Source organism: Drosophila virilis, unplaced genomic scaffold, assembly GCF_030788295.1.
Source record: "Drosophila virilis strain 15010-1051.87 unplaced genomic scaffold, Dvir_AGI_RSII-ME tig00000049, whole genome shotgun sequence".
Taxonomy (NCBI): Eukaryota; Metazoa; Arthropoda; class Insecta; order Diptera; family Drosophilidae; genus Drosophila; species Drosophila virilis.
The window spans coordinates 4,706-22,721 of record NW_027212795.1 but is presented as its reverse complement, the minus strand read 5'-3'; the positions used below and the strand labels follow the sequence as shown (position 1 = coordinate 22,721).

At 38.1% G+C, this 18,016-nt stretch overlaps 1 pseudogene; it reads right to left on the bottom strand.

The window, feature by feature from the left end:
- Positions 1–17,732, bottom strand: part of LOC116651627 (protein outspread-like) — a 49,292-nt pseudogene extending 31,560 nt beyond the window's left edge.
- Between the last annotated feature and the right edge of the window lie 284 nt (positions 17,733–18,016).

Here is an 18,016-nt window from a genome sequence, read left to right as displayed (position 1 = left end):
AAGGCCAGGGAATAGACCGGTAGTACTATTGTGAATTGGGGATAGAGATTCCTATTCATCGGTTGTCTATTTAACTTAGCTTTTATTAGTAATCCCTAACATGTCCGGTAAATTATTAGCAATTATTTTGGCTGACTCCGAAATGAAAATTTTGCTCCTCTTAAAACTTCTTGCTTGGTTGGGTGATTTGATTTCTCTGCATTAGTCCATCGCACTCAAACATATATATATATAGAGAAAAAGAGGCTGATGGAGGGAGGAGAGAGAAAGAGGCATGCATACATCCGGTTGATACTCTTGATGTGGATCCACGCAGAAATTGTTAATTAAATACCTGTCCAACCATTAAAAACATACGTAAATTTATGTTGTTAAGAAGGAAGTGCGCAATGCGCATGAGTACACTTTTATTATTATCATTGCCGTCGCCGTCGCTGTCACCGTAGACGTTAACGTCGCATAAGCTCCAGTGGACACTTGTCCATTTCTAGAAAGCCCCCAATGATGCTTCCCTCAGCTGGTAACCGCTGGTTTTCAGGCATTTGCATACAAGTATTTCGCGGACGATGGCGGATTTAACGATACGCTGACTGCCGTCACGTCGCTACGTCATTCGCTAATTGGTCGAGATACGAATCGACGAGAGAGGAAAAGGCGTTGCCTGGTCCACACCAGCCACAGCTGCTGTAATCGTACCGGGTACGGGTGCCAGTGCCTGGGATGTACTGTTCTTATGACGGCCAGTGGCACTTTCTTCAGTCGACCAGGCCGGACTGCCAAATATTTGCTCAAGTGTTTTAGTTCAAAGCTAACCCTTTCATTGACAATAAATCAAGCGTATTGGGTATATTTACGCGTACTAGTTACGTATCCATTTCAATCGCGCAATGTTTAATAGACTTCTCAAATACATTTTTATATTGATCACAGAAACAACGACACACCTAAGATTAAACACATTTCATACATACATTTCATACTTAGACTGATTTTGAAATACTTTTTTTTGACGGACTGTTTGATAATTCGGTCAGAATACTTTCAAAATTCGTAAACATAAATTTATTTTTTCAAGCCAATTCTTTCTTTAGAGTTATTTTGTTTAGTAACCTACTCGATAACAGCTAAATTCGGTAATATAAGAACTTTTATCGGACCGTCTGTAAGAAATTCATGTCCAATGCTTTATCAACATGTATTCTTAATCACTTGATTAATTATTCTATTGAAAACTCACCTTTGTCCGATACAATGGATTTGAAAAGTCCCAATCCGGCGCAACAAATAAATAGCCACATTTGGAGACTTTACGCGATGCCTGAAGAGGAAAATAAATTACCATTAATTATGAAATACAATAAGTGTGAGCTAAAGAACAGCCAATTTTGTATATAGAATAGGAAAATCAAAATGTTTTAAATGATAAGCGAAAAGTGATAAGCACACATAAAAATATTTCGAAATTTGTGTTGTGTCCAACAACTAACAATGCTTAAGAACTCAACAAGAGTGTATATAACAGTAACAATAAGATCTGTTTTGATAAATTTGGATTCCTACATTACATGTGATTTTTTTTCAGATATAGAAGCCTTAGCACACATGACTAATACTTACGGCATGCGGCAAATTAACTATCTCTGAAGTATTTGCTACTTTTTAGGGCCATGCAAATACTATAAATTATACACATGCTCAAAGTATTGCCGACAAATACATGCAATGTCTTATAACTCGCCGCCTTTAGTTCCGCCGGGCCATAGCAAAAAGGGGACAAAATTTGGAGGCTAAGCTTGCACCTCTCGGCCATTTACACGTGCCGCCCGATAAAAACTACGCGACAATTGGTTTGCCCCGAGTACATTTCTTCATTGATCACTTGTCGCGCCAGTCAAAGGCAAATGTTTAAGGTTACGTAAATAGACTCGATAAGACTGCACAGTTGGAGAAGGGTGCAGTAAATACTCAGATTGGTTTGGTGTTAATAGATAGAATTAGTCGAAGACTGCTTAAGGAGAAATAATTCAATGTCTTGTCGTCAATTTGAAAGAAAACTTTCTGAGATATTCATTTTAATGTTTGATTGTGGCCTTAGGTATGCAAATTTAGAGCTGAAACGAACATTATGAGGACAGACCCGCTCGCTTGACATTTCGTTCTCTATTTTTTTATAGAGTAGCGTCAGTCGCCAATATATTTATACCTTTGAGAGTTAACGTAACAAAAAGTAAAGAACGGAACTCCAACTCCATAAAAAAAATGTTTTTATCAGCAGAAACGCTTTTTTTAATTACATGCATTTATCTATAGAAGGATATGTCCTTGTATATCCTCTCGACTAGAAAAGTCGTGTTCTAATGATAAATAGTATATTATTATTATTATTTCTGCAATAATAATAATGCAAATTATAAAATCTTCTTCAGCCCAATAATCAATAAGACTTTGACGGCTAATTAGCTAAGAACAAGTTAGCGCACAGTCGGTTACACCCGTCAGAGACGTTAACAATTGTTTCAGAATTTCCCTAGTGCCAGAAAATTATCTTTAAAAAATAACCCACTTTATATTCCTAAAAAAAGGTTATATATAAAATTCTCTGAGTTGTGTGTTGTTTAAAACACAATATGAAGAGCAGCTTTTGTTTAACAATACAAATTTTATTTTGAATGTCACTTTTTATTGATTTATTGTGCTCTTTGTTTTTTGATATTGAATGATTCCCTCCTACTTCACATGGAACATACAAATTGTTCTGATTATTATTTTAATTGCTATTGTTTTCATAAAAATTGTGTCACATTTCTAGATTGGGCTTCCATTAGTAATTTTATTTTACATATGCTTTTGTGTCTCTTGTCAGACTGACAAATATTGAGAGTTCTTGCTCTATACAAACATTAACCCCATTTTGCCAACTTGCAGATAGAGTCAGAGATACGTCAAGTTCTGAGTCTTCAGGTTTAAAAGCGATGAAAACAGCCAGATGGTTTTCGAGTTGTGTATTGTATTGTATGGTGTTTTTTAATGTGGGCAAATAGGAACTAGGTAAAGGAAAATCCAAGTCTACAGTTGCAACTTGATATTATTAGAAGCGTAATTTAAGCAAGTACTTAACAATGCACATGGGATTATACAAATGTTCATAATACAAAAAAGCTTTATATAAACAATCGCAACAATAAGTAAAGTTAATTTCTGAATGCAAATAAAAAGATGATTGATTGCTAACAACCCTGTAGGGCCGTCATGCAAACAAACTGCTGCATGTCATATACTACTCAAGTGCCAGCTAATAGAAGACATAAAGAACACCAACAAAATGCTTAAATAGAGTACTTACTGTGCCTGCCAGAGTCGCTGACTGTTGCGTAAGCGTGCAGATACAGATATAAAGTGCAATCGATTAGTATTAGGGTATAGGTATGTAAAGAGAATTGGGAGGGGTAAGGGAGGAGACATTCGCTGTGGCACACCATGATGTATGGCATTTAGCCAGCTGGCAGATGACATTCAAGTGACGTGCCCCAAGATGAGCTGTACGGCTGGCTCAACCATATAATTCAAATTACCAAAAACTTGTTTTCGATTTGATTTGATAACGAACCATCTAAGTCATAAGAGACTGCAAAATGTCAAATCAAAATCACGTTTTCAGCCGAGCGCAGTCTAGTCATTAACATGAATATCATAAATCGGGGGTGTTGCTGAGAAATTTCACTTTTCTTCGAGTGGCAGCAGCTGCAGCCAATGCCGATTGAAAAATAAACAATTTGCGGCACACACAGCTTGAAATGGACTAACACACACTAGCACACGCACATACTAGTGTGTGCTAAGATACCTGCTTAGGCTTTGCGAGACACTCACGCTCACGTGTACGTGTCCAAGTCCAAATCAAATCTATATCCAAACTTGCCACTGTGGTTGGAAAGTTGTTTGCAATGTCGCTGTTGCTGACGCTGTTGTTGTTGTGGTATCTCTTTTGACTCAATTTGAGTCTGGAATTGTTGTTTGTTTGCTTGCTTGTTTGTTTATACGCTTGTATTTTATTTAATGTTGGTAAGTTTCAAGCATCCAAGGCAGCGGCCAAAGCGATCCACAACAACAACAACAACAGCAACAAAATCAGCAAAGACTTAATCATTATTAACCGCAAATACCGCAGAAGCAACAAGATTAATCAACCTATTACATGTCTCTGTGTGTACATATACTATGTACCCTGCTTGCAATACGTTCAAAGACTGTAATAGTATACTAAAGTTTCGAGGGCTGATGAGATATTTATGTTTTAGGTATCTCAATTTTCAGCATATTCGTAATGCTTATTAATTGCAAACATTTAGATTGTTTTGTTTTTCTTTCTATTTTCTATATAATTATATACCTAGTTCTGCTATCTTTTCGATAGTTACTAGATTTATTCACAGCTCTTTTATTTGGAAGAAAAAACAATTGGAGCAGATGCCATAGGATAATGCATCATCGAGAAAGCTTAAATAATATTGAAACCTCAAAGTTTTCAAAAAGAGAGGTCAAAGATTGTACTCAAGGTAAAAAACACGGGCCTTAAATGTTTATTCCAACTTTTGGTTCGCTTTTCAATGGGTTTCATACTTATTTTTAAATATATAAATATAAATATCCGATTAATTATTTTAAATATATCTGCCAAGGGTAAACTCGTTGCAAGTCTTGCCTCGCGTTTCTTTTGATTAAAGCATCAAAGTGCAATCGATAACCTGTCCAACCGAAACGTTAACTACTGTCATACCAGAAAAGCGTTTACATTTACTTTACATGCTGTTAAGTGGGGTAGAGCGGACAACTGAAATGTGGAAATACATGCGTTTCTTGGGTCCACCGTGTGAATATGATGCATGAATGAAACTTTTTGATTTCGGAATCGAATATTGATGTGGGGCTGCACGTGTGGTCGTCAGGTCTGGCATCCGACGATAAATTGCCATAAAAAAAAAAACAGCCTTATAATTAGTGTGTGTGTGCGAGAACAACTTTCCAATGATCAATGACGGGGCAGCCGTTGTGACTGCGATCGTCATCTCCGGTATGAATCCGACCATGACTTGAAATAAAAAAAACGAAAGTGGTCGCCCGCCAGTTGTTGATCAAGGGCCACCGTCGGTTATTAGCCGCGATTTAACCAGTCGAGGCTAATCTTGGCACATTCATAAGTACCACACACGTAAGTCGAGACGTCTTCAGACGCGGCTATGATGGGTATGATTAATAAGTTTCGCACGCTTACTTATAAATCTCTCTTGCGAGGTCGAGAGTATCTGACAAATTTTTAATAAACAAAACGGACGATTGACAATAAACAGTTTGATTGACGTTGACTTCAAATCGAAATAAAAAACATAATTTATATTTGTAAAATTACAAAGAAAGGGGTATGCCCTCTTCCTCAGCATCAACAGGCAAGACCATTTGTTCATCGGTCACAGATAATATAAAAAAATATAGATTTTAAATTTTGATCAAGCTTAGTTTATATTATCGCCCGATTCGATACAAATTTATAGCGACTTTCAGATTTTTAAGCATATGTCGTGTTTAAGAGGCACCAAAGTTATATACGAGTACGTAGATATAGCATAACATTTTGATATTTATACAGATTTAGACTCTATTTTCATTTCATTCATATTCAAGAATGTGGAACGTTTTTTTAAAAATCCCAGTTATAAGTAGAAAGTAGTTCACAATCTTGTTATGTGAAGTATATAAACTAATTACTCTTTAATAGCTTATATTTATTTTGTTAATGATCGTGCATGTCTCCATTGGTGAGCTGCACTGTCGATTATACCCTTGTATTGTTTCAAGGGTATACAATCGAAAGCATAAAAGAAATCGAAAGCGAATGGGAATGGGAACGCGAACCGAAAGCGCTAGCCGAACATCAAGTGCAACAAACGAATGAACCGATGCGCACTGATCGCGGCAAGTGCATGCCAGATGGCAACCTCCGGAGAGTGAGAGAGAGAGAGAGAGAGATAGAGTGAGTGAGCGAGAGGGAAGTGAGGTGTGGATCGAAGTGGCATGCCGTGGCACGGCACCGACTGCACTGCACGACACGGCTAGTCGCAAATGCGACTGACCAGCAGACGCGGCTGCAGCTCAAAATGAAAGCGAATGTCGTCGACGCAACGCGACGTTGCGGTCGCTCTTTGTGGTCGTTGCCCCGCAGTGCGATACAGTTCAAGCTCCATTAAAAAATGCGGAGCACTCGGAGAGCTGTATATATATATATATATACTTCGGGCGGTGCGAGATTTTTTGTCCGTCCCGATCGATGTAAGCGAGCGATCAACTAACCGACCGATAAATCGGTTGACCAGTTCTCGTGCATGCCAAGAATACTGCCCCTCATCTGGTCACTTGTGCCACTCGCGGAGTGGGTAAGTTTTCGGGGCTTATATGTTGTGTTGTCTTGTGCTGTGTGGTTGTCTTTCGTCTTATTGTCTCATCCTCAGTCTCGCGCCGTTTAAAGGCCTTGCCCATTGTGTAACATGCGAAACAAGACAATAAAAACATGTCTTTAGGCACCTTCAACTGGGAACTTGTGTCAAAAGCATTTTCACTTTCATTTGTAAGCTGAAGGAGCTGCATGTGCATAGCAGAGAGATGATGGAGGAACCAGCTGGATGGTTCTGCCAGTGTAAAGGTCGCTTGGTAAGCTGTTGGTTAGTTTGGATATGGTGAACTTTTTTGTACAAACTAATCCCTCAGTTTAAAGATATATTGGTAATGAAAATAACGAGATATCTTCTTTATTATTGCAAATTTTAAATATTTTATTTAAATGCAATAAATGTACTATTTTTCTTGCCAATATTTAAGGCGGAGTACTTCGAAAAAAAACTAAAGCTCTATGTAGATAAGTTTAGATATTTTTACAAACATATTTAATCTTCGGTATTCCGGTAACCGATCATAGTTTTACGGCCAATAATAAGAGTCTTGATTATCATCGTTGATCATCATATTGTTTTTGGTTTTCCATGTAGTCTGTTTTAACCTAAACCCATTGCAAAAGGGGATAAGGATATATACATATATATTCCTGATCGGCATCAAAAGCCGAGTCCATCTTGCCATGTGTGTCCGTCCGTCCGTTCATATACTTATATAAACACAAGCATCTCAGAACTAATTTGAGCTAGGGATATGAAATTTTAAAAGTAGGTCCCCCTACAGCCTGCGCAGTACGATTTTGTTTTCGATAATTGATAACTTGTCTTCTTTCCTAGCAATCGATAAGAATCGATATCGAAATATTGTTTTTTGAGCGAATTTCTTAGGTTTATCACCAAATTTGACATGTAGCTTCGAGAAGCACTTTTATTACAAATTTGATCTCTAAATTTCAAAGAAATATAACAATCTAAATTTCATCAATGTTGCATTGTTGGACTAGTTTGAGTACTTAAAAGGCGACCGCATTAGCACACTCAACATATGATAATCAAAAGCAATATTTAATGCACAGCTTTATTGTGTCCGAGTCGGATACAATGAATGAATGGAAATGCAAAGCACCCACCTACATTGAAAACTATTGGAATATTACATACAGTCGAAATATATAAAAACTAAAAAGTCATTGCTGGCCACACACAAAGGCATTGTTTGAGTAATACCATAGAAGTGTTGTCAAAAATTGATTTTTTAATGGAAATTGGGGAGTCGCTGGAACTATTATAATGAAACAATGCCAAAAGTAGAGACTGCGTCACACTTGACGCAATACGAGGGCCCACGGAGGGAACAGTCGGAATCGGTCCTAGGGCGTTTTTATAGTGTAGCTTTATCATCTTATCTCGGCTCTTTACGTTTTGCGTAAAACTATTGTACAATCATGGCTGTTGTTGTCTGTGGCTGTCGTCTCTTCATTTATGCTATTTGAAAGTTGGCATTTGGAATCGACGTTTGGCTGGTCTGGTAGCTGGTGCTGGCTGGTGGAAAATCGTGCACATGAGCCTTGGCAAGTAAAAGTAAAAATCACCTCAACTGCTTTATTGTTTGACTGGTTGGATTGTTTCTCTGAATTTGGGCGCCACATGTGTTTTGTGTTTGCATTTGAATTTTATTTTTGCTGCCCCACGTGAGCATGCAAGTTGTGTGGAATGGATTCGGTTGGAAGTCGGAGTCGGAGCAGCCGTCTCGATGGAAGCGTTTTGGCTCTTGGAAAAAATAGATAGGCATCGCAGGTCGTGCCTGGCAACGACGACTACGACTACGACGGGCAACTCATACAGTCGTTCATATTACAATTCATTTAGAAATGCATTTAAAAATACATAAAATACTTTGCCAGTGTTGCGCTCCAAGTGCACAAAACGAAAGTGAACAAAATGCAAAATGAAAAGGAAAGTTTTGCAATCGCGAAGTGTGACCACCTTGGCAAATGGATTTCCATTTGGCCAGACACTAGGTAACATTAAAAATTTACTACCATTGATAATGTTCAGTGATGCATGATTACACTGCATACACACTGATCACACTGCAACTGAAATTATATCATATTTTAGTAATGGTGATTTCTCCGAATATGTGAAACACTGTCGAAGGCAAAGCATTTACAAATTTCTTTAGGTCAATCAACAATCTTTTGGGCAAATTTATGAGAATGTTCGACGTTTTGGAAAACGAAAAATCAGGTACGTTCATCCCAAAATCTTAATAAGGGGGCTTACGGTCCGAGGCAAAAGTAGAAAGATTAGCAAGGTAGGACCAACAGAAAGTAAATACTTATTAAAAACGAATTTATTTTAATAAAATTTATGTGATTTTGAGGAAAACCTTTTGTAAGAGAAAGAGGTAAGAGGTAAGAATTTATAAAATATGCACAACAAGCGTTGACTTAGGTTGTTACGTATGACAGGGACACAAAAGAAAATCTGATAAATCCTTAACTATACACAATATACACTCCATCCAGATGAGTTTTTTAAGCAACTATAGCTATAATAAGAAGACAGCCTATCGGGTCTACAAAAATATAAACAAACAGCGTAAATAATATGTTTTCAAGCCCAAAGCAGAAAGAAACTGGTCTTACAGATATTTTCCCCGGCAGATACTTAAAAATATGTGTCCAATTGAAATATAACGAGAGTGTAAGGATATCTCCGGCACTCTGAATATTAAATACACTTGTGAAGCTCTTAAATACTCAGTTTAATGAAAATGTCTTCGAAAATAAAATATTTTGCCGCACAAGAACTTAATATTCGATCGATTTTTCGTATAGAGCGATATAATATAGTTTTAGTATATAGATAAGATGTGGCTTTTAAGTAAGTATCAACATGTATTGATAAGCAAACGAGTTATCTATACAAGAACCTTCTTTTCAATCAATTGATATATGGTAGTCCACACCGTCCGTGTCTGATTTATGTACTGTCTGCTACAGAAAGGTGGACCTATGCGAAGTTTCAAGCTTGGATAAGGTTGCTTGAATTGCTGTGCTTTCCGAATGATCTTAGTCAAATGAAAATGTTTGTGAAAAACAATACCCTTTAAAATTTTTTTTTTTTTAATTTTGACGAAAACTGTGCATATGTCCAAAAAGGAGATGTTGTCATCCTGTGCATACTATAAAATAACAAATATAGGTATTTCTAGCTTTTGTACTTTTCATTTCATGCTCAAAAACAATACCGATTTGAAGGTATTACCAGATATTTTGGGATAATATATTTGAAAAAAAAGAAAAACAATTAAAATGTCGTAAATCGTAAATAATAAGAGAATATTTACATATTTTCAATTGCCAATGTCTAGCTTTTGTAGTTTCCTGCTCGACGCGTTCCCGATCGACACAGCTCGTCGTCCTGATTAGGAAAATGTGTACTCTATATGGCATTCGGCCTGTTACATACAGTTGCTTAAAACGATTACACCCTTCATTTAAGTTACGTGCAATGGGTGCGCGGTATACAAAAAAAAGCGCGACAGCATACATTTTTGCGGCACGGTCGAAGGCAAAGCTACTTTCGTTTTCAATATAAGGACGGAGATGGCAAAGCGGCTGTACAAACCGGCAACAAACCTTCGATAGGCAAAGTCAAGTCTTGCACATAAATTTCGCGGCGATCGACCTGTGGGTCCGTTCAGGGAAGGGGCGAGCGGAGCCGAGCTAAAATGCAATGTTCGCTGCGATGAAGATCAATGATTATCAACGTCAGCTGCAGCTGCAACTGCCTTGTTGACACTAAGTGAAAGTGAACATGATGGGACCACGTCGTCGATGTCGATGTCGATGTCGGCGTCTTCGTCATTGTCATCGTCATCGATTCATGATCGTTCGATGCTTTAAAGAGTTTTGAGGTCTTAAATCACTGCGATTGTTTACCAAAGTTTAAACGGGAAGCGGAGGTCAGTCATTGATGTAATTGGCTTGCCCTGCAGTCCATATATAACTTATAGTCCTTTTGTTTATGTATTTTCTTTTCTTGCGTTATTTGACATTATAATTGGAAGTTATTATAATCTAAGAAAACTGGCTTTATCTATTTTCCATAATAAATTCTGTTAATTCATCAGCCATAAGATCACCTTCATGCTTATCAGTAGCCGTGTACCTACATATCTTCACCCCGTGCTTGGCACATTGCAGTAGTATATCGCTTGGACTGACAGAAATGAGCTTTATGAATGGAGTTATCGCTGGACTTTTCAGTTAAACGTTGCTTACCTGAAATGAAATATAAAGGAAACAAAAATTAGGTGGCTGTCTTAATGAATGAATGAAAGTGCTGCAAGCGGTCACAATAGGCGGGCAGCGGACCGTCCGACCATATTGAAAAACTGGCACAAATGTCTTTATTCGAAGCATTACCCAAAAAGGTTTGTTTTGACCGCCTAATACTCGCACAAACATGGCCCGCTGATCCGAAGCCAGGCCACGGTTTTGTTGTAATTACAAAATTGGCTGCCGCGTCTGCATTGAAAGTTGAGCCTTCTCCGACGGCGTACAATTTTTATGAATGAAACCAAATACAAGTCGGCCCAGAGTCTATTTATGGATGCGGCATGACTATATCGGTTAGATCGGATTTCACATTTCATTTACTATTAAATCGATTGATCAATTAGTGAGAATCGAAAAGTGGAACATTGCGCGCTCGCTTCTCCCGCATCGACTTCAATTTTGCTTTTTATTATGACTACAACTTTACACTATGCTCGTCTCGGATCTTTGTCGTATGAGTGCTTATATCAAAAACAGTTTAATGAAGTAAACTTGAAGTGCACTAACGATCATCAAAAGGATGTTTTATTGATGCAGGGCTTACTAGCGATGAAGAGAAAGTAAGTCACATCACACCATAGAAAATGTAAGAGAAAGAAGACTAATTACCCAAACGATGTCAATAAGTTATGCACCGAAGTCAATAAGTTATGACTTTCTTCTAATTCGATCATGTCGATCTAAAATATAACAACGTTTTAGAACGTAGGACCTCCTATGACAGATGGATCGAGTTTATTTCTAATTGTCCCGATAACCCACTCTGTTTTCCAAGAAATCGATAGGTATCATTTTAATACCTAGTTCAAATGTTTAAAAATTGTATAATGCGTTTGTCTACGTGCCGATTTCAAAAACTTTTAAATCTATTCTCTCCAAGCTCAAATATTTTTTCTCGTATATCAAAGGCAGTTTCGGAAGCTTGATTCACTTGACCTTATAAGATTGGAGCCTTTCCGCATAATTTCACATTTAAGATATACTCTTTTACTCTGCGAACAATGAGGAGAGCTTATTTATCTTTTTGTTTTTTTTTTTTTTTTTCATATTCACCTTACGTTATTTTGTACAGGGTATAATCATGAAGTAGGCTTTCGTTAAAATTCTTGCATGACTTCCGTCATTTACATACACGGAATACAACATGACAGCTGACTTCTGTTTTACCGTCAAAACGAATGCCAGCCCCAAAGATCACTACGAAACCACGTCAACAACATTCACGTATGCACATAAATGTGCGGCAGCGTAAAAAGTGCGAGATCGGCAGGATTAGAACATTGCGAAGTCCAAGGCGAAGAATATAAAATGTTTATCTCTAGAAAACATTGGTTAGAGCTTGTTCTTAAACAGGAAACCATAAAAGTCTTACAATGTCTGATTTTGCTTTTAAGCTATATTGATTTTTGGATGATAATCATGATTATTTAATGCTCAACTGGGTAGCTGCTATTTCTGGGTGGTGTCCTGTTTTAAATGGTTTCCATGCGACGAATTTGTGCTCCAATATTAATTAATCGAATGTCAAGCCAACGCAAATCCAAATTGTAACGAAGTACTTTAATTCACTATTAATGCACATATTTTAAAATTGGTTTATCAATAAATAAGGATCACTTTATACGGCCATATGGACTGACCGCCAAACGAGGAGACGTGTTTAAAATGGAGGGGTATAATTGGCCACGTTCACCAGGAAATATGGTCCTTAAACAAGCATCACAAAAAGATTGTATGGATCAAAGGCGTTTAAATTTGTAACCTCTTAAATGTCGGCCCAAAAGCGTTGCCATATTGTTAACTTCAAAGAAATGATATTCGACTCATCTATAATATAAAAATTGAAGCACAAGTTGGAAATTAAATAAAAGTTTTCTAATAGTTATTATGTTATTTTGAATAAGGAATCAGAATCTGCCACGTTTACTAGAAAGATCAGAGCAATTATTAAAAGTGATGTAGGCAGCCTAAAATATATATTTTTGATCAGGACACGAGCTGGACCTGGTCGAGTTTGTGAGGAAATTGAGGGTATCCCTAGTTGAACAATTATGATCAGAGAAATCTTACTTATTTGCCGGTAGTTTTGGCTACATAGATTTGTATATAGTTGTCCATTATTTGGGACAACAGAAAATTAACTTTGGAACTAACGTGTAACAGCCAAGGCAACTGAAGAATACGAAAATAAACAGTAGAAACTTCAAGTCGAAATTACCAAAACAAGAAAAAGAACCTGCTACTTCGGCTTATGACCGTATTTGATATTGCCTAATGGTTGTTGTTGCCGTTGCTTTTCTTAGGCAGAGCAAAACAACTTGGCTACTTTTCAACTAGAAGTAGGAGTTGTTGACTGGAATTGCTCAATTTGTGTGTGCGGCTACGGCTACGGCTGCGACTGCGACTGCAACAGCGGCTAAAAAACGAGCAAGAAGAACTGACGTTGTTGGTGACGGAGACGGAGACGGAAACGGAGATGGGGGCCGGGGTCGGGGATTGACGCTGACGACATGCCAGCCAACTATCAAAGCCGCTGGGTGCACTCGCAGTTGCAGCAACAGCAGCAAACAATATCAACAGGCAGAACAAAAACAAGTCAAACAAACACCAACGTCGCGCGTAAGACAACAAAAAACAAAAACCCCCACTTTTGTTGCGACTTGTATAGTTAATTCTATTTTTGTTTTTTTCTTTTTCTATTACTAAACTTGTTTCCATTATGGATACCACACAATTTTTCATCTTGTTTGCAACGAACGCAATATGAAATATGTCGATAATCTATTTGCCACCTAACAGATTTTAAACAAGTTTGATAAGACATGTATTCGTGGTGAAAAATTCTAAAGCAATATGTTTAAAATCATCATAAGAATTTATTTTTGTTTAAGGGATTTAACTTAAATAAAGCCACATTTTTTATCATCAAAAGGCTTCAATGGTCATATGGACTTTATGTTAAACATAAAACGCCTCCAAATTACATTTTTGTTAAGTGTCAATAGATCAGCGTTAATTCAGAATTAATATGACAACTTGTGCCCTGCAATTAGTTGCTAATTAATTCTGAAAAATTTTTGAAGAGCATTAATTGAGCGGAATTTCGATATCCTTTTACTCCCAAACCCAGCAAAGAGGGTATTCTATGGGTGTAATAAAACAAAAGAGGCACCTTTGAGAACGCGTCTATCTCGAAAAATACAGGAGTTACACGTTTGAAATTTTAAATATACCCTGAGAGCTCAAATTACAAACAGCTCCCATAACCAAATAAATTTCATCAGAGCAAGCTTTTTTCAAAAGTATTGTAATGGAAATAAAACTAAAAAATATTTAATATAAAAAAAAAGTTATTGCGTAAAATTTGAGAGATGTTTCTTGTTTATAACATGTCATTGCTTCTAACTTATGATTTGAAAGGTTCAAATTTACCAAAAAGTAATCCTCATAAATTAATATTTATATAGTCTATAATCTTTTGCGATATCTACCTTCGTTTGTATAATATCGATAAGTATCGATTTCTAGACATTCATTTTCACAGCTGTTACGTATGCTCTCTTTAAGATATTTCGTTTTCTTAATGCCTTCCCCATTCCATCCAAAATTGCAAAAACGAATTCTTGGAGGTATTTCTACTAGCACACATTTCTGCGCGTGAAGCAAAGTGTAGAAGGTAAGGTGTGTATAGGAGGAAGCCATAAAGGCAGCTTAGTGAGGGGTTGAGGGTATTACTAAGTCGAGCATTCTCGCCGTAAGCACTCTTACTTGTTTAATTTAAAATTGAATAAAAAATGTTGCTGCTTCTGTGGTCGTTGGCGCAGATCGATTCCAATGAATTTAAAATGCATTTAAGTTGAAATTTAGGTCAAAAGTTGTTGCTGCTTCGGTCGTAATTGTTGCTGTTGTTCTAGCGGCTGGTGTTGTTTTTGTTGTTGTTGTTGCTTTTATTGGCATTACTGTTGCTACGTATTCTGGTTACCGGTTGCGAGTTGCGAGTTGCAAGTTGCAAGTTGCTCGTGTTGGTACTTGCTAGTTGCAAGTAACTTCTTGTTGCTGCTTGCAGCCGCGGCACGTTCATCAAGAATAAAATATTCTTGCATGGCATTTGGAAAACAACTTGCAGCTTAGAATTACTAGCATGGACTGCCTGCCTGCCGACTGGTTTCGGTGGAAAACTCTGATCCGAAGATTGCGTAGTGTCGGTAAAGTGCGACTGCAATTGCAACTGCGAGCGCGACTTCGACTTCGACTTTGGCTCAGACTGGCACTTGGACCGGGACAGTGAGCTGCCCTACGCCCCCGTCCGCCCTCATCCCGCTGAGTGTTGCGGCTCATTCTAATTGCACTTTTAGCACAGCCTTTACCCACCAGCCACTGAGCACACAGCAGAGAAGAAGTCCGAGTCTGTGTCCATTTACAGCTGGAAAACTAGTTTGGTCAGCCACTTGCGAATGTGTTGGCTGTAAATATTTATGAGTTAGACTCGAACTCGGACTCGGACTCGGCTCGGACTTGGACTAAGACTAGCAATATGTCTCAAGCGTATAGCGGTAGCCGACCAGCCATAAAAATAAATCATCTAATACTTAGCTGATTTTCAGCAGTTCAACAGCAAAAATCCGTCTGTCACTAGCTACGCTTAATTAGACGAGTTTTCTGTTCTTTTTGTCATAGCAAAATTAAAACTAGAGTACCAAATCAAATATTTCAACTCTAATTAGTGGTATGCTGGCAACTTTCACACTTTCTAGTTTCACACTTGAAAATTAATCAAAAAAGCAAGCTGAGCCCAGGCGAATCTCTTTCAATGCGACAGCATGTCTGAATGCATCTTTAATAACAATAATTGAGACTCTCTGGCTAAAGGGGAAAAGCTTATAGGCAATATAGATCCTAGTACTAAATGCCCTCAGCCTTGGCCTATAGCTCCATTAAAATATTTTTTTTTGGAAAAAATCTATATGCAAAAAGTTTTAAATGGTTTTGTTAAACGACAAAGAAAAACCAACGAACTTCAACTCTGAAAACCAGCTTAAATTAAACACAAATCGTTAACTAATTTATTATTAAAATAGCCAACGCTGAGAGATATAACTTTTAGAATCTCATACTTAAATTCCTGACATCCAGAGTCTATACAATTGACTGTGCTGCTTTGAGCGCGCTTTGAACTGAGCTCGAACAATTGACTGTAAATGTAGAGAGAATGTAGCGAATTGGGGCGTGTAGGGGGAAGCAAATGTGCTGTGCATCGGTCCAAGTGGGTCAGTCTCACTAACTGAACAAAAATCGCGAAAAAAAAAAGTATTGAGCTCGGCCCTCAGCCGCGACCAGGAAGCAAAACAACTTCCCAGCATAGAAAAGATCACTTTTTTGCCATGTACATTATCAAAACAGTAAACGGCTGCTGAATTTTGCTGCGTATCCAGCGACGATGTTGACGAACCGTCTTGTCAATCAAACGATTGACTTTTTTACAAAAATCCAAAGAAAATCTCGATGCAGTCGTTCACCCAACGATGATGATATCTGAGCTGGGCCAGTCGAGTCTTAGTCACAGTCGTAGTCCTAGTCGCCCCGGCCCAAGGCAAGGCCCAGAGCAAGCAATGGCATGTCCAATCTAAAAGCAGTCGGCTCCTACATGGCATTTCTTGGCCTGGAGCGAAAAATATTCCTTTGCCTAATTTGGTTTAAAATGGAAATTCCGCACACCATATTGTACTGAGCACTTTAAATGACAATGATGGTGATCACAACTGCAGGATTGTTGGTCTCTCCGGCTGAACTATTTTCTATTTTTATCTAAGCTCTTCCAGACAAGCATTCGACTTGCGTTTGTTTGGCATCACAGAGATTGCAACTAATTACAGTAAATAAACTACATCTGAGTAAACCATATAGCAATAGTAGAAAAAATAAATAATTTGCATTATGTAATATAAAAGCAGGTGATGCCCAAATATGTACTAATTCTCAACTGATATCAAGATTGAATTTATGATTAATATTTAAACTTACAGATTCGATTTATTTCATTCCAAATTGTTTATTCCTTTTTAAAAGCCTTATTCTTGGCTTCGACCGTTGCGTTAACCATGAATATGTTATGCAAGTCATGTCAAAATTGAGTAAATACGCATTGGGTCCTCATATAACGTAATTAAAATTGGGCAAGCTGCCTGGCAAGGCAAACAAAAGTAAAAGTAGTGCCAAAGTTCCAGAGCTTAAAAAACTACAGCCTATAAATTTGTGCACCCCAGACCTTAAGACAGATTGAGATACCTTAATATAGAAGGATGAAAGACAGACCCAAGCCCGGTCACGCATGTGGTAGGCAAATTTGAACTTTAACACACAATCTGGGACCAAGACGAACGACAAGCAGCGGTCGACAACGATAAAGTACAATAAAAATTTCAAAGTTTGCCAGACGGGGGCCACATGGGCCAGCACATGGCCTGTCGCCAGATTCCGCTGAACTGGGGTCAACAATATAAAATCTCTGCGGCAGCAGCAGTCGGCGGGACAGCAACAACAACAACAACACCACCACCAACAACAACAACAAAAAAGCAGCAACGATCGCATAATTTATGACCAACTGCATGGTGGCTGCAATAAGTTATAGCCCAGCCATAGCTGGGCTGTGACTGGAAACAAGCCTGGGACTGGGACTGGGACTGGAGCTGGGGCTCCGACTCCGACTCCGGCTCCCGGTCGGGCTTGGGTGTTAACTGCCTGATCAGCAACTTCAATTGCAATTGTAATTGCAATTACTGCAATGGCAATGATCCAAAGAAAAACGATGACGCACAGTCTGCGTCTGCATTAAAACATTCAGTTCTGCCGTTGCAGACGAACTGTCCTCAAGCATGTCAGTTCCCAAGCCGACCATAGGCAGGCGGAGACTGTAGGGGGTGTCCAATGGGAGCAACATGGTGCAGCAGGGAGATTGCGGTCCCCAGCAGTGCTTCCTGCTCCTCTTTCATATTATTATTGACAGTGTGAGTGGGGTATATTGGTATTCTGCAAGGTCCGTCCTCACTGTAATGCAATATGCTTGCATTGAAATTAAGAGCTTTCAAACTGCGAATATGTCGAGGAGGCTAGCCCTCACAATTTAATCACAATTTATTTCAAAAGCATCATAATGGGTTTCACGTTTTTACCTTAAAGAAAATAAAATACATTTAATAGAAATATAAGAGGAAATCGACGTAT